This window comes from Dama dama, chromosome 24 (assembly GCF_033118175.1).
Source record: "Dama dama isolate Ldn47 chromosome 24, ASM3311817v1, whole genome shotgun sequence".
Classification (NCBI taxonomy): Eukaryota; Metazoa; Chordata; class Mammalia; order Artiodactyla; family Cervidae; genus Dama; species Dama dama.
The window spans coordinates 51,608,151-51,623,231 of NC_083704.1; the positions used below are offsets into that span (position 1 = coordinate 51,608,151).

At 41.4% G+C, this 15,081-nt stretch overlaps 1 protein-coding gene across 1 annotated transcript in view; it reads right to left on the minus strand.

Annotated features, from left to right (window-relative positions):
• The window catches only part of CACNA1D (calcium voltage-gated channel subunit alpha1 D), a 339,914-nt gene that overhangs the window by 173,683 nt on the left and 151,150 nt on the right, over positions 1–15,081 (minus strand). The gene's annotated exons all lie outside the window — the stretch shown is intronic.

Consider the following 15,081-nt stretch of genomic DNA (forward strand, 5'->3'; position numbering starts at 1 on the left):
CAGCTCCCAGGACACCCTGCACATACGTCACACTCATCGGAACTTCTGGTCTCTGCTGCTTTTCTTCTCCATCACTGAAAAATCCTACTCCACCCTTTCAGGAAAGACTGAGAAGTTTCATTTCCTCTGAGTGGCTCTTCCGCTCCCTCTTTCATAAGCATGATGCACTTATCGGGGAAGACAAATGACCGCTGGGTGCATACTGCCTCTGCTCCCCAGGCACCCCTGCAGCAGACACCCCTCACCAGTCTCCAGTCAGCAGTCCTCCCACTGCCCCCTAATACAGCTCCACACGCTGCCTGATCAGGCATCACCCCTGGAATGGAGTGGGCATGTGAGTCAAAACTCTTTGCCACCTCAGAGTTAAAAGTTGCACCATTTGCATTTAATCATGAAAGTAAACCATAACAACAGATACTCGAGCACTAACTACATATTAGGCCGTGAAAGGGGGCAGAGAGGGGCAATGTGCTGCCCTGTTTTCCAGAGCTCCTGGTCTAAGTTGGGAAGACAAACCTATGAGGTGTATCATTTGAAGATTGTTAGTACCTTGAAGACAAGATCCACTGCATCTACCTCTGCAGACCCTCTCATCATATGGAACAAAGGAATGTGAGCTTAGCCTCAAAAAATACCATGATGGTATCATCCACCAAAAAAGAAAAAAAGAATAGCCCAATGCTGCATTTATGAGCCCCTGGGCTGAGACCTTGTCTCACCGTCAGGGAGCCCCACCAGTAGTTCTCACACCCAGGCCCAGATCTATTCACCTCTCCTAGGTGGAATTACAGAGCTCAGCTTTTTTCCTTCACTGTGTCAGGCCTTTACAGCCTCTCCTGACAGCTCAGGCCAACGTAAATGGCAGTGAGATTATGTGTCCTACATGGGGCTGATCAAAGTAGCTCACTGCCTCCCTGGGATCTAATGGGCCCAGGTCATGTGAAAACTGCCAAACCCCATCATTTTAGAAATGAAGTGTTTTCTTAGCATTGCTTCTTTTGCCTGACATGAGTCAAATGCTCCAACATGTCCATTTCCTTGGCTGAAAAGAAATGAGCAAACATTTCAAAATGGCAGGAACTGAGGAATTTTTAAACCAAACATCTTCATTTTGACAAGAAGACAGCCATTCCTTTTCCCCATTAACAGAACTAAGGAAAAACCTTTCACATCTGCCTACGGTTAAATTTTCTGACATCTGAATTCTGGGTATAAACTCATTTCATGCGCCTGATGCTCACCTGTATGCCTGTAAACACACTACATGCACACCTGGACACAGAACTTGAAAGAAGAGAAACATGTTCCAATCTCTTACCTCAGGGGACTCTCCAAGCTATGGAGTAAGACAGGCAAAGAAGGGATTACTACTGTAGTCATGTGTGAGGGTCACAGAGAACAGCAACTACAGAGAGCAGTAACCACGCCCCTTGGTTTGCAGAGACCTGACTGCACCCACCTGATGGGGAAGCACACCTCCCCACTGGTCCCATGCCCATCAAAGCTAACCTGGGCTTTCACAGAGCTCCACCAGGACCTCAGCCTTGGGTCATCCAAGCAACCTGGACAGAGCAATCTGAGGAGGCACCCTACGGATGGAGCAGCCAACTGTAATAATGTTGGTACCTGCTGGGCGGTGCTATCCTCATTTAAGACTATTTGGAATCATGTGTCTGAATGTACTGTGACCTAGTCCAGTGGCAGCAAAGAGCCTAGGGACAGCTTCCAGATCCACCACTTACTGGCTGTGTGGACCCAGGCAAGTGGCTTTACCTCTCTTTTGTCACTGCTTCTTCATCATAAAATGAGAATAAGAAGGCTAGGTTTGTCGCTAAGCGTGAATGAGGCAACACATGTAACACACAGGAGCCAGGTTTTGTGTGGAGTGCGCACACCTGGACGCTAGCCCACTTGACTGCTGCCTCTATCTCACACACTGCCCTGGCCTGGCTGCGCCCCAGGAACAGCACGGGACCTGGCGTGGAGCCCACGCTAACTACTCACCACGTGGGCACTGGGAAGGGCCCAGCTCGCTGCCCACCCTGTAGGTCTGCACACCCCCAGCGCAGGCATCTCCTCCTGGCGGGGCCCGGCCCAGGGCCAGCACTGACTGCACTCTCAGGGAGACAGACACCCATCTACGACAGCCCCTACACCTCCAGGGCCATCCAGCAATGTCTGCCTATGGCACATCATAGAACGGAACACTCCGGAGGTGGAACACCTGCTCCCAGGCTCTGGGTCACCCCCTTCTTCCCCTGCCTGCAAAGGAGCACGTCCCTGTGGGTTGGCGGGAGGGGTGAGGGGGTGCGGGCAGGAGGGACAGGAGCCATTCAGCTCACCACGTGCTTCTCTCTACCATAAAAACCACTCCTTTGGGATGAACAACCTCACGGGTGGTACACTTTTTTTCCAGGGACTGTAATGAGACCATAGGATATAGATCATTTCTTTCTGAATAAATTCATGAATCAAAGTTTAAAAATACATAAACTGCAGAGTCTAGAAGTGAGATAAAACATGTGATACATTTACTCAGAAGATTAATAACTCCATGCCCATAATTTATCATTGTTTCAGTATTAGAAAGTAGAATTAATTTAATTTAAAAGACATTGGGTGCCTTAAAAACCAGGCAGCACCTAATTGTGGTCCTGAGGTAGAAATCAATACCCAAGGCAGTGACTAAGCAGAACTAAGTGTCTGCAGACCCACTCAAGCTGGGAGCACCCCTCACATTGATCTGGCCCTTCAGTCAGACCTTTCCCTCATCTGTCACTTAACACTTCCCAGAAGCAGGGGGAGGGGAGGGGTCTCCCACCAACCCCCAAGCTCAGAACCCACGTGGGCTTTCTAGGAGCAATTCCACTCCCAGGAAAACCAGGGGCTCCTGAAGCAGTCACTAGAGGGGATTCTGCTTGGTCAGGTGGCTAGAACTAGTCACTAATTGCTACTGATCTTTTTAAGGTAAAATTTTATGTAGGTCTGCCTCATTCCAAAAAAGAAATCTAGGCAGCAAGAATATAAAAATTTGAAGTAAGAAAGGGAATGCTAAATGACTGTTTCAAAGAAGAAGGAGATCTACACACAGGGCAAGGAAGGATGTCCATCATACATCAGTACAGGAATAACACAAATAACATGACCCCCTTGGTGTCTAAAAAGGTCTCTTAACAAGCCAGTCTGCAGCAGAGATACCGGAAAGCAAAAAGGCTTGCCTCTGAGAGTAAGATCATGGTGGACTGTCTGTCTCTACTTTTACATATGTCTGATCTGTGTTTTTCTCATTGAACATCTTTATAATCAGCTGAAAGTCAAAATATTTAGGACAAAAGTGTAAGACAAGAAATAAAAATTAACAAGAAAGAGAAAAAAAAATGAAACAGGAATAAGAGCATAATGAAGATGCATACGATGAAGACATTTTCATTAATGTCTCTGTGAGATTTCTAACAGCTACTATGGAAGGAAATCAGACCAGTGACACAAGTTACCTTATCTTTTTGAATGAAATTGCTTCTCAGAACATAAAAGTATTTCTCCAGAGGATTTTCATGGAGAGAAGAATCAGCTGACAATATGAACTGAACACAGATTATGGGGAACATAAGAGGAATGGCCGGAACAAGATTAATTTTTCCCTGCCTTCATGGAATTTATACTGTAATGGAGAAGACATTTTAAATGGAATACATCTGAAATTAATTTTGTGGTTTACATCCAGAAATTTTTGAAAAAATGAAATAAAACAGAAGGGAAATTATCAGACTGCATAGCAAATACCAGAACTTATTAAGTATATTTTCATCAAACATGTCTCAGATAATATATACATAGATGTAAGATGTATATACTTTTGTTGGCAAAAGTTTTAAAAATTGAAAAACATAGCTCTGAAAGCCAGTAATCTGGATCTACCAGTGGACACCAGTGGGTAAAAATAACCACTCACTTTTGCTTGCTCATATACTCTCTCCCCCTCCACAAACATACGTCCACAAAACTCCTCAAGTTAAAAGGTACTGAAAAAATCCCTAACTGTGTACAGAGCCAAACACCCAAGAATCAAACCAAACAGTAAGACATAATCAACCCAGAAAGCAATGGGAATGGAGGTACATGTCCTAGGTCTGTTTCAAAAGGAAGAACTGAATCTCCACGTAAGGAAACAGTGACTCAGGCCAAGGTTGGGCAGTGAGTTCCCTGCCTGTCCTAGGAGACCAAGTGAGGCCATCCCGGGAGTCAGCCATCTCTGGTGCTACCTGGAGAAGAAGGAATGGAGATTGGGTGAGACCAAGACAGGAATTTTCATGGGAAGAAAGATGATGCAGGTTTGGAGACTTCCCTGGTGGTCCAGAGGATAAGACTTCGAGCACCCAGTGCAGGGGGCCCAGGTTCAATCCCTGGTCTGGGAATGAGATCCCACATGTCACAACTAAGATGGGCTCAGCCAAATAAATAAACATCAAAAAAAAAAAAAAGATGCAGGCTTGCAGAGGCCCACAGAAGGAAGAATGGGATGGGGAAGGCTTTGAACCACAGATCCAGAAGGCACTCCAGAGCCCCAAGAACACTGTGCTCTGGTAAATGGAGAACCTGAAACCCAGAGAAGGAAGGACAGCACCAGCAGCAGCAGGCACCTGGGCGCTGGACACAGAAAGGAGGGAAGGTCCTAGAGACCCGATCTACCTCACAGCCTGCCCACCTTCCCTGATCCACCTCGAGTACCTATGAGGAAGAGCTCATAAGATGTGACCGGAATGGAGCGTGAACTGACACCCCCAGTGGGCCCCAAGTGGGACAGCAGGTCAGAGAAGTAGGGTAGGGACCATGTGGACATCTGAAGACCTGGGCCATGGTCCCCAACCCAAGGCGGGCTCGTAGGCCAACCAGGGTCAGGGATGCCAGCTGACACCCCTTAGGAGGGAGCAGGGCAGTCAGAGCAGGGGCATCCACAATTCACATGGGAGGGGGGACATCAGGGAGAAATGGCCTGTCTTCTCTAGCTGCTTCATGGGAAAGGCGGGTGGCTAGGGTAAAAGGCTCTCTGAGCTGGGTGGGCTCTACAGAGTCTGAGGCAGTTCTTTGGAAGCATGGTTTCGTGTCTTCATTCATTGGATGAGATGAAGTCTTTCCTTGGTTTTCTTAAGACTGAAGTGATCTACCAAAAGAACACTCTTTTAAGGAAACACAAAACTGAAGATAATGAAGAATGAATTCAAACCCTGGTTCTGTTGGACCAGATGTATGGTCCAAGAGAAAGACCTGAAATGGTCAAGCAGCCGTTTCCTCATCCTCTCAGTGTTGCCACCACCATGACCCTGGGGGACCTAAGGATTAACAACGATGGTGGAAATGCCTGGCGCATGTTCTGCATTCAGTAAGGGGCTGCTGTCACCATGCAGCTGTGTTGTAAAGGAGCTGTGATGCTCACGGAAGGGCTTCCACAAGCATCTCCACAATCAAGGGTGGGGTTGTGGGAATGTGAGAAGCCACCCTACTCCTGTCACTCTACACGCCACAGAGCTGAGGCCCAAGTGGTCACACCAAGCGTACACCCCAACCCCAATGTTTCCACCCTGTGAAAATAGTAGAAATATTACTAGAAAATAGTATTGTAGGATCAGCAAACACAGGAAGGAGCCTAAATAAACAAGCGCCTTGAAATCAAAATCACTACAAGTCCTGTTTGGCTACAACTACAAAACCTACATCCATCCTGTTAATTCAGGCATAGGCAGATGCCTTTTTAATGGTTTCATAATCACTCAGATCAATCATCATTTTAATAATGATTAGTGTTGGAAAAGGCAACAGGCTTAATCACAACTGCCTCAATTCAAAATTCATTAACACTCTGTGACCGACTGAAATCATTACACTTGAGCTCTCAATACTTCATAATGTATCTCCTAAACGAACTGTCGAGCTGCTTAATTTCCATACTCTGTATTTTGAAGCTGCCTTTACATGACAGTATAGTTCACTATCCACAGTCACTTCCCAATGAATTAGTGTTCAGGCAAACTCCCATCATTAGGACGACTTTGAGACCTATGAGCAGATAATCCCCTGAAAGCTTCAACAACTAAATAGATGCTATTTGCTAAAATATCTAGGTTCATTATTTATAAAACATCCTAGTGAGTTAGGATAAAATGGGGCAAACAAATACAGGTTTTTCTTTAATTACAGTAGTGTTGGTGAATCAGACCTGAAATGTCTGGAAATTACCACTTTCTACAACTTGTGATTCTGCTCAAATGCCGAACTTTAAAAAAAAAACCCAAATCCAGAATAGTTCAACTGTGACATCCAGTCGTGCATTTTTCCACAGCCCAGACATACATAAGCACAGAAAAAGGCAAAGATATGAGAGAAGACCACCCCTCACTACAGTCAGTAAAAGGTGAGCAGGTGGGTCCCCAAAATCAAGTGTCCTGTAACACCTCTGGAAGGCCTACACTCTACCAGTCTGCCACCGACTTTTAAACAACCAGACACCCCTCAAGCCAGGATAAGGAAAACTGGTAGAATGACCAGTGGTACGCTGAATAGCATAGTGAATTTTAGAGTCAGACAAATTCAAAGTTGAATTTGTCCTGAATTCAAAGTTCCTACTGGGTCCAGAGATATAACCTGGGACAAGCACTTCACCCTTCTGAGCCTTGGTTTCCTAAATGGTGACAGCCCTGTCAAGAAAATAAATGAACTCACGTGCAATACCCAGTGCAAAGCATGCACACAATAAATGGTTATTATTATACTGGGAATTGAGGGTGGAAGTTCAGGTCTTGACCTCTTTTCTACAGCAGAAGTTCTCTAAATTGATTTGCGCTTAACCATCTGGGCAGATGAACTGACATTCTTTGCTTCTTCTGGGCAAAAGATAATGACTAAAGTCCGTGCCATATGAAACCTATGTGGCTCCCAAGGTAATTTATAGAAAATGTATACATTTTTGTCCTCAACACTTGTGTTGTATGCCTACCAAGAAACGGTTATGACTCCCCATTATTCCCCAAGTTTAATATCAGGTGGACTTGTCCTGTAACTATCTAATTTAATTGCATGCTGCAAAATAATTGCAGATGGTAACTGCAGCCATGAAATTTAGAGACGCTTGCTTCTTGGAAGAAAAGCTATGACCAACCTAGACAGCATATTAAAAAGCAGAGACATTACTTTGCTAACAAAGGTCCATCTAGTCAAAGCTATGGTTTTTCCAGTAGTCATGTATGCATGTGAGAGTTGGACCATAAAGAAAACTGAGCACCAAAGAATTGATGCTTTTGAATTGTGGTGTTGGAGAAGACTCTTGAGAGTCCCTTGGACTGCAAGGAGATCCAACCAGTCAATCCTAAAGGAAATCAGTACTGAATATTCATTAGAAGGACTGATGATGAAGCTGAAACTCCAGTACTCTGGCCACCTGATACAAAGAATTGACTCCTTGGAAAAGACCCTGATGGTGGGAAAGATTGAAGGTGGGAGGAGAAGGGGATGACAGAGGATGAGATGGTTGGATGGCATCACCAACTCAAAGTACATGAGTTTGAGGAAGTCGTGGGAGTTGGTGATGGACAGAGAAGTCTGGAATGCTACAGTCTACGGGGTCTCAAAGAGTTGGATATGACTGAGTGACTGAATTGAAATGAAATGATGAAACATAAGTACAAAAAAAATCATTGCTTCTACAAAAACTCAGCTGAATCACGTGGAAGTACCACATAAAGAATGTTGCTCAAGGATTTGTTGAGTTGGATACGGGTATTAAGATGACAGCAAGTGACAAGGGAAAACCATACACTTTTATAATTGCTCTGTTTTCCTCTCATGTACCTTCATGTTCTTATGCTATTTTTTTCCCATTTTTTTCTTATAAATCTGTTTACTCCCCCTACATATTTCTACCTTCAAATTAGCCTTTTGCTGTGCTGTGAAGTTTTCCTCTTTGTTTTTCTTGTCTTAAAAAAAAATTCATTTTAAGATTTTTTTCTTTTTTTCTCTTTTTCACCCTTTTTTTGGATGAGTTTTTTATTTTTATTTTTTATATATTCAATTGCTTTTCATATAGTTCTTTACAAGCTATAGCTATTCCTGAATATATATAAATCTTTTTCACATACATCTATTTATCTTTGCTTTTCTATTTTTTCTTTTCTCTCTTTTTTTCCACCCATCCTTCTATCTTTTCACTGCTTTGTTTTTTCTCTCTTTTTTTCTTCTCCCTTTTTTCTTCACTCCTCTTTCAGCACGTAAGTTAACTTGTTGAGCTTTCCTTGCTATACTCCCCAGCTCGCATACTGCTCATGCTCAGCTTTCCAGATTGAGTATTAGCTAGGCTCTGCTTTTAACTGGTCAACATCACTTTTGGTTTCCCTTTTTCACCAAGTCAATCTCCTGTACTCTTTTCTTCAGAATACCTTGGATATAACTGTTTATGTGTGGAAGTGTGTATACATGTCCCATTATTTCTGTTATTACCTGCGTGATCTGCTTGATCTCCTCCCACTAGAACACAGGCACAAGTCACCTCTAACAAGAAATCAACACAAACCACTCAACCAACCTTTCCCTCCAAGGGAAAAAAACCAAAAGGAAGAAAGAATACAACCCTAAAGCCTGGGAAAAGGAGACATCAAGTGGACAAGCTAGAGAAAAAAAATGATGAAAAGACAGAGAAATACAGCACAAATGAAGGAACAAGGTAGAAACTCACAAGACCAAATAAACAAAGAGGAAATAAGCAATCAACCTGAAAGACAATTCAGAATAATGATAGTAAAGATACTGTGAAGAAATGAAAACAGAATGGAGAAAACACAAGAAACATTGAACACAGTTAATACAACCAACAAAGACATAGAAGAAATAAAGAATAAATAAACAGAAATGAATAGAACAATTACTGAAATTAAAAATATTCTAGAAGGAACCAATAGCAGAATAGCTAAGGCAGAGGAACAGAGAAGTGAGCTGGAAGACAGAATGGTGGAAATGCTGCTGAAGAGCAGAATCAAGGGAAAAGAATGAAAAGACAGAGGAAAGCATCAGAGACCCTGCAGTTCAATTCAGTCACTCAGTCATGTCTGACTCTTTACAACCCCACAGACAGTAGCACCCCAGGCCTCCTTGTCCATCACCAACTCCCAGAGCTTTCTCAAACTCATGTCCATCGAGTCAGTGATGCCATCCAGCCATCTCATCCTCTGTCATCCCCTTCTCCTCTCACCTTCAATCTTTCCCACCATCAGGGTCTTTTCAAATGAGACAGTTCTTTGCATCAGGTGGTCAGAGTATTGGAGTTTCAGCTTCAGCATCAGACCTTCTAATGAATATTCAGGACTGATCTCCTTTAGGATGGACTGGTTGGATCTCCTTACTGTCCAAGGGACTCTCAAGAGTCTTCTCCAACACCACAGTTCAAAAGCATCAATTTTTCGGCGGTCAGCTTTCTTCACAGGCCAACTCTCACATCCATACATGACCACTGGAAAAACCATAGCCTGGACCAGACGGACCTTTGTTAGCAAAGTAATGTCTCTGCTTTTTAATATGCTATCTAGGTTGGTCATAGCTTTTCTTCCAAGAAGCAAGCATCTTTTAATTTCATGACTGCAGTCACCATCTGCTGTGATTTTGGAGCCCCCCAAAATAAAGTCTGTCACTGTTTCCCCATCTATTTGCCGTGAAGTGATGGGACCAGATGCCACGATCTTCGATTTTTGAATGTTGAGTTTTAAGCCAACTATTTCACTCTCCTCTTTCACTTTCATCAAGAGGTTCTTTAGTTCCTCTTCACTTTCTGCCATAAGGGTGGTGTCATCTGCCTATCTGAGGTTATTGATACTTCTCCCAGCAATCTTGATTCCAGCTTGTGCTTCATCCAGCCTGGCATTTTGCATGTTGTACTCTGCATATAAGTTAAATAAGCAGGGTGACAATATACAGCCTTCATGTACTGCTTTCCCAATTTGGAACCAGTCTGTTGTTCCATGTCTGGTTCTAACTGTTTCTTCTTCACCTGCATATAGATTTCTCAAGAGGCAGGTAAGGTGGTCTGGTATCCCCATCTCTTGAAGAATTTTCCACAGTTTGTTTTGATCCACACAGTCAAAGGCTTTGGCATAGTCAATAAAGCAGAAGTAGATGTTTTTCTGGAACTCTCTTGCTTTTTTAATGATCCAGTGGATGTTGGAAATTTGACCTCTGGCTCCTCTGCCTTTTCTAAAACCAGCTTGAACATCTGGAAGTTCATGGTTCACATGCTGTTGAAGCCTGGCTTGGAGAATTTTGAGCATTACTTTGCTAGCGTGTGAGATGAGTGCAATTGTGCGGTAGTTTGAGCATTCCTTGGCATTGCCCTTCTTTGGGATTGGAATGAAAACGGACCTTTTCCAGTCCTGTGGCCATTGCTGAGTTTTCCAAATTTGCTGACATATTGAGTGCTGCACTTTCATAGCATCATCTTTCAGGATTTGAAATAGCTTAGCTGGAATTGCATCACCTTCACTAGCTTTGTTCATAGTGATGCTTCCTAAGGCCCACTTGACTTGACATTCCAGGATGTCTGGCTCTAGGTGAGTGATGACACCATCGTGACTTTCTGGGTCATGAAGATCTTTTTGTATAGGTCTTCTGTGTATTCTTGCCACCTCTTCTTAATATCTTCTGCTTCTGTTAGGTCCATACCATTTCTGTCTTTATTGTGTCCATCTTTACATGAAATGTTCCCATGGTATCTCTGATTTTCTTGAATAGATCTCTAATCTTTCCCATTCTATTGTTTTCCTCTGTTCCTTTGAATTCATCTTTGAGGAAGGCTTTCTTATCAGAGACCTTTGGGACAATGTTAAACACACAACATTCAAGTTATAGGGGTCCCAGAGGAAGAAGAAAAGAAAGAAAGGCACTGAGAAAATTTTTGAAGAAATTACAGTTGAAAACTTCCTCAACATGGAAAAGGAAATAGTCAATCAAGTCCAATAAGCACAGAGAGTCCCTTTCAGGATAATCCCAAGAAGAAACATACTGGGACACATATTAATCAAGCTAACAGAGATTAATCACAAAGAAAGAAAAGTAACACACAAGGGAAACCCATATGATTAACAGCGGATCTTTCAGCAGAAACTCTACAGGTCAGCAGGGAAAGGCAGGACATATTTAAAATACTGAAAGAGAAAAATATACAACCAAGATTACTAACCCAGCAAAGATCTCACTCAAAATTGATGGAGAAATCAAAAGCTTTACAGACAAGTGGAAGTTAAGTGAATTAGCACCACCAAATCAGCCTTGCAACAAATACTAAAGAGACTTACATAGCCAATAAGCACAAGAGAAAGGAAAGATCTACAAAAACAAACCCAAAACAATCAAGAAAATGCCAATAGGAACATATGTATCAATAATTATCTTAAATGTAAGCAGATAAAATGCATTAACCAAGTATAGAGTGACTAAATGGATACAAAAACAACACCCATATACATGCTGCCTACAAGAGACTCACTTCAGACCTAGAGACACATATAGACTGAAAGTAAAAGGATGGAAAAAGATATTCCATGTGAATGGAAAGCAAAAGAAAGCCAGAGTGGCAATCCTTATTTCTGACAAAATAGACTTTAAAATAGAGAAAATTATAAGGGACAAAGAAGGACACTACATAATGATCAAGGGATCAATCCAAGAAGATGACCTAACAACTGTAAATATTTATGCACCCAATGTAGGAGTACCTCAATACATAATGCAAACACTAACAGGCATAAAAGGGGAAATTGACAGTAACACAATAATAGTAGTGGACTTTAACACCCCACTTACACCAATGGACAGAGCATCAAAACAGAGAATCTATAAGGAAACACAAAACTTAAGTGAAACATTAGACCAAATAGACGTAATTGATATCTTCCCACCCACATGCTGAATCATACACTTTTTTCTCAAGTGCACATGGAACATTCTCCAGGATAGACCACATCTTGGGCAAAGTAATCAAGCCTCAGTAAATTTAAGAAAATTGAAATCGTATCAAGTATCTTCTCTGACCATAACACTATGAGACTAGATATCAACTACAGGAAAAAAAATTGCAAAAAACACAAACTCGTGGAGATTAAACAATACATTACTAAATAACAAAGAGGTTACAGAAGAAATAAGAAGGGAAATCAACAGATTCCTACAAACAAATGACAATGAAAACATGATGCCCCAAAACCTATGGGATTCAACAAAAGCAATTCTAAGAGGGAAGTTTATAGCAACACAATCATACCTCAAGAAATAAGAAAAGCATTGAAGAGACAACCTAACTCTACATCTAAAGCAGTGGGGGGAAAAAGAATTTTAAAAAACCCCAAGGTCAGCAGAAGGAAAGAAATCATAAAGATCAGAGCAGAAATACATGAAAAAGAAATGAAGGAAACAAGAGCAAAGATTAATAAAACTAAAAGCTGGTTCTTTGAGAAGATAAACAAAACTGACAAAACCACTAGCCAGACTCATCAAGAAAGAAAGGGAGAAAAATCAAATCAACAAAATTAGAAATGAAAAAGGAGAGGTTACAACAGGCAACACAGAAATACAAAGGTTCATAAGAGAATATCATGAGCAACTATACACTAATAAAATGGACAACCTAGAGGAAATGGACAGATTCATAGAAAAGTTCAACCTCCCAAGACTGAACCAGGAAGAAAGAGAAATTATGAACAACCCAATTACAAACACTGAAATCGGGAATGTGATCAAAAATCTCCCAAAAAACAAAGACCAGGGCCAGATGGCTTCACAGGGGAATTCTATCAAACATTTAGAGAAGAGCTAATGCCTATTTTTCTGAAACTCTTCCAAAAAAGTGAAGAAGAGGGAACAATTCCAAACCTATTCTACACAGCCACAATCACCCTGATATCAAAACCAGGCAAAGACAACACACAAAAAGAAAATTACAGGCCAATATCACTGACAAACATAGATGCAAAAATCCTCAACAAAATCCTAGCAAATAGAACTCAACAACACATTAAAAAACTCGAACACCATAATCAAATCAGGTTTATTCTAGGGATGCAAGGATTCTTCAATATATGCAAATCAATCAATGTGATACATCATATTAACACATTGAAAGAGAAAAACCATATGATCATCTCAATAGATGCCAAAAAAGCCTTCAACAAAATTCAGCACCCATTTATGATAAAAACACTTCAAATAATGGGCACAGAAGGAACCTACCTCAACATAGTAAAGGCCATATATAATAAGCCCTCAGCAAACATTATTCTCAATGGTGAAAAACTAAAAGCATTCCCTCTAAGAACAGGAACAAGCCAAGGGTGTCCACTCTCACCACTATTATTCAACATAGTTTTGAAAGGCCTAGCTATGGCAATTAGAGAAGAAAAAGAAATAAAAGGAATTCAGATTGGAAAACATGAACTAAAACTTTCTCACTGTTTACAGATGATATGATACTATACATGGAAAACCCAAAAGAAACTATCAGAAAATTACTAGAGCTAATCAGTCAATTCAGCAGTCATGAGATACAAGGTCAATACACAGAACTCACTCGCATTCTTATATACTAACACTGAAAAATCAGAAAGAGAAATTAAGGAATCAATCCCATTCACCATTGCAACAACAATAACAACAAAAATATCTAGGAATAAACCTACCTAAGGAGACAAAAGACTTGTAAATGAAAAATTATAAGACACTGCTGAAAGAAATAAAAAATGACATAAACAGATGGAAAGATATTCTATGTCCTGGGTAGGAAGAATCAATACTGTGAAAATGACTATACTACCAAATGAAATCTACATATTCAATGTGATCCCTATCAAATTACTAATGGCATTTTTCACAGAACTAGAAAAAAATTTTTCACAGTTTTTATGCAAACACGTAAGACCCTGAATAGCCAAAGCAGTCTTGAGAAAGAATGAAGCTGGAATAATCAATCTTCCTGACTTCAACTATACTACAAATCTACAGTCATCAAGACAGTATGGCATAAGCACAAAAACAGAAATATAGACCAATGGAACAAGATAGAGAACCCAGAGATAAACTCATGCACATATTTTTGACAAAGGAGGCAAGCATATACATTGGTGAAAGATAGCCTCTTCAATAAGTGGTCCTGGGAAAACTGGACAGCTACATGCAAAAGAACAAAATTAGAACATTCCCTAATTTCAAATCCTAAAGGATGAAGCTGTGAAAGCACTGCACTCAATATGCCAGCAAATTTGGAAAACTCAGCAATAGCCACAAGACTGGAAAAGGTCAGTTTTCATTCTAATTCCCTAGAAAGGCAATGCCAAAGAATGCTCAAACTGCTGCACAATTGCACTCATCTCACACACTAGCAAAGTAATGCTCAAAATTCTCCAAGCCAGGCTTCAACAGCATGTGAACCATGAACTTCCAGATGTTCAAGCTGGTTTTAGAAAAGGCAGAGGAGCCAGAGGTCAAATTTCCAACATCCACTGGATCATTAAACAAGCAAGAGAGTTCCAGAAAAACATCTACTTCTGCTTTATTGACTATGCCAAAGCCTTTGACTGTGTGGATCAAAACAAACTGTGGAAAATTCTTCAAGAGATGGGGATACCAGACCACCTTACCTGCCTCTTGAGAAATCTATATGCAGGTGAAGAAGAAACAGTTAGAACCAGACATGGAACAACAGACTGGTTCCAAATTGGGAAAGCAGTACATGAAGGCTGTATATTGTCACCCTGCTTATTTAACTTATATGCAGAGTACAACATGCAAAATGCCAGGCTGGATGAAGCACAAGCTGGAATCAAGATTGCTGGGAGAAGTATCAATAACCTCAGATAGGCAGATGACACCACCCTTATGGCAGAAAGTGAAGAGGAACTAAAGAACCTCTTGATGAAAGTGAAAGAGGAGAGTGAAATAGTTGGCTTAAAACTCAACATTCAAAAATCGAAGATCGTGGCATCTGGTCCCATCACTTCACGGCAAATAGATGGGGAAACAGTGACAGACTTTATTTTGGGGGGGCTCCAAAATCACAGC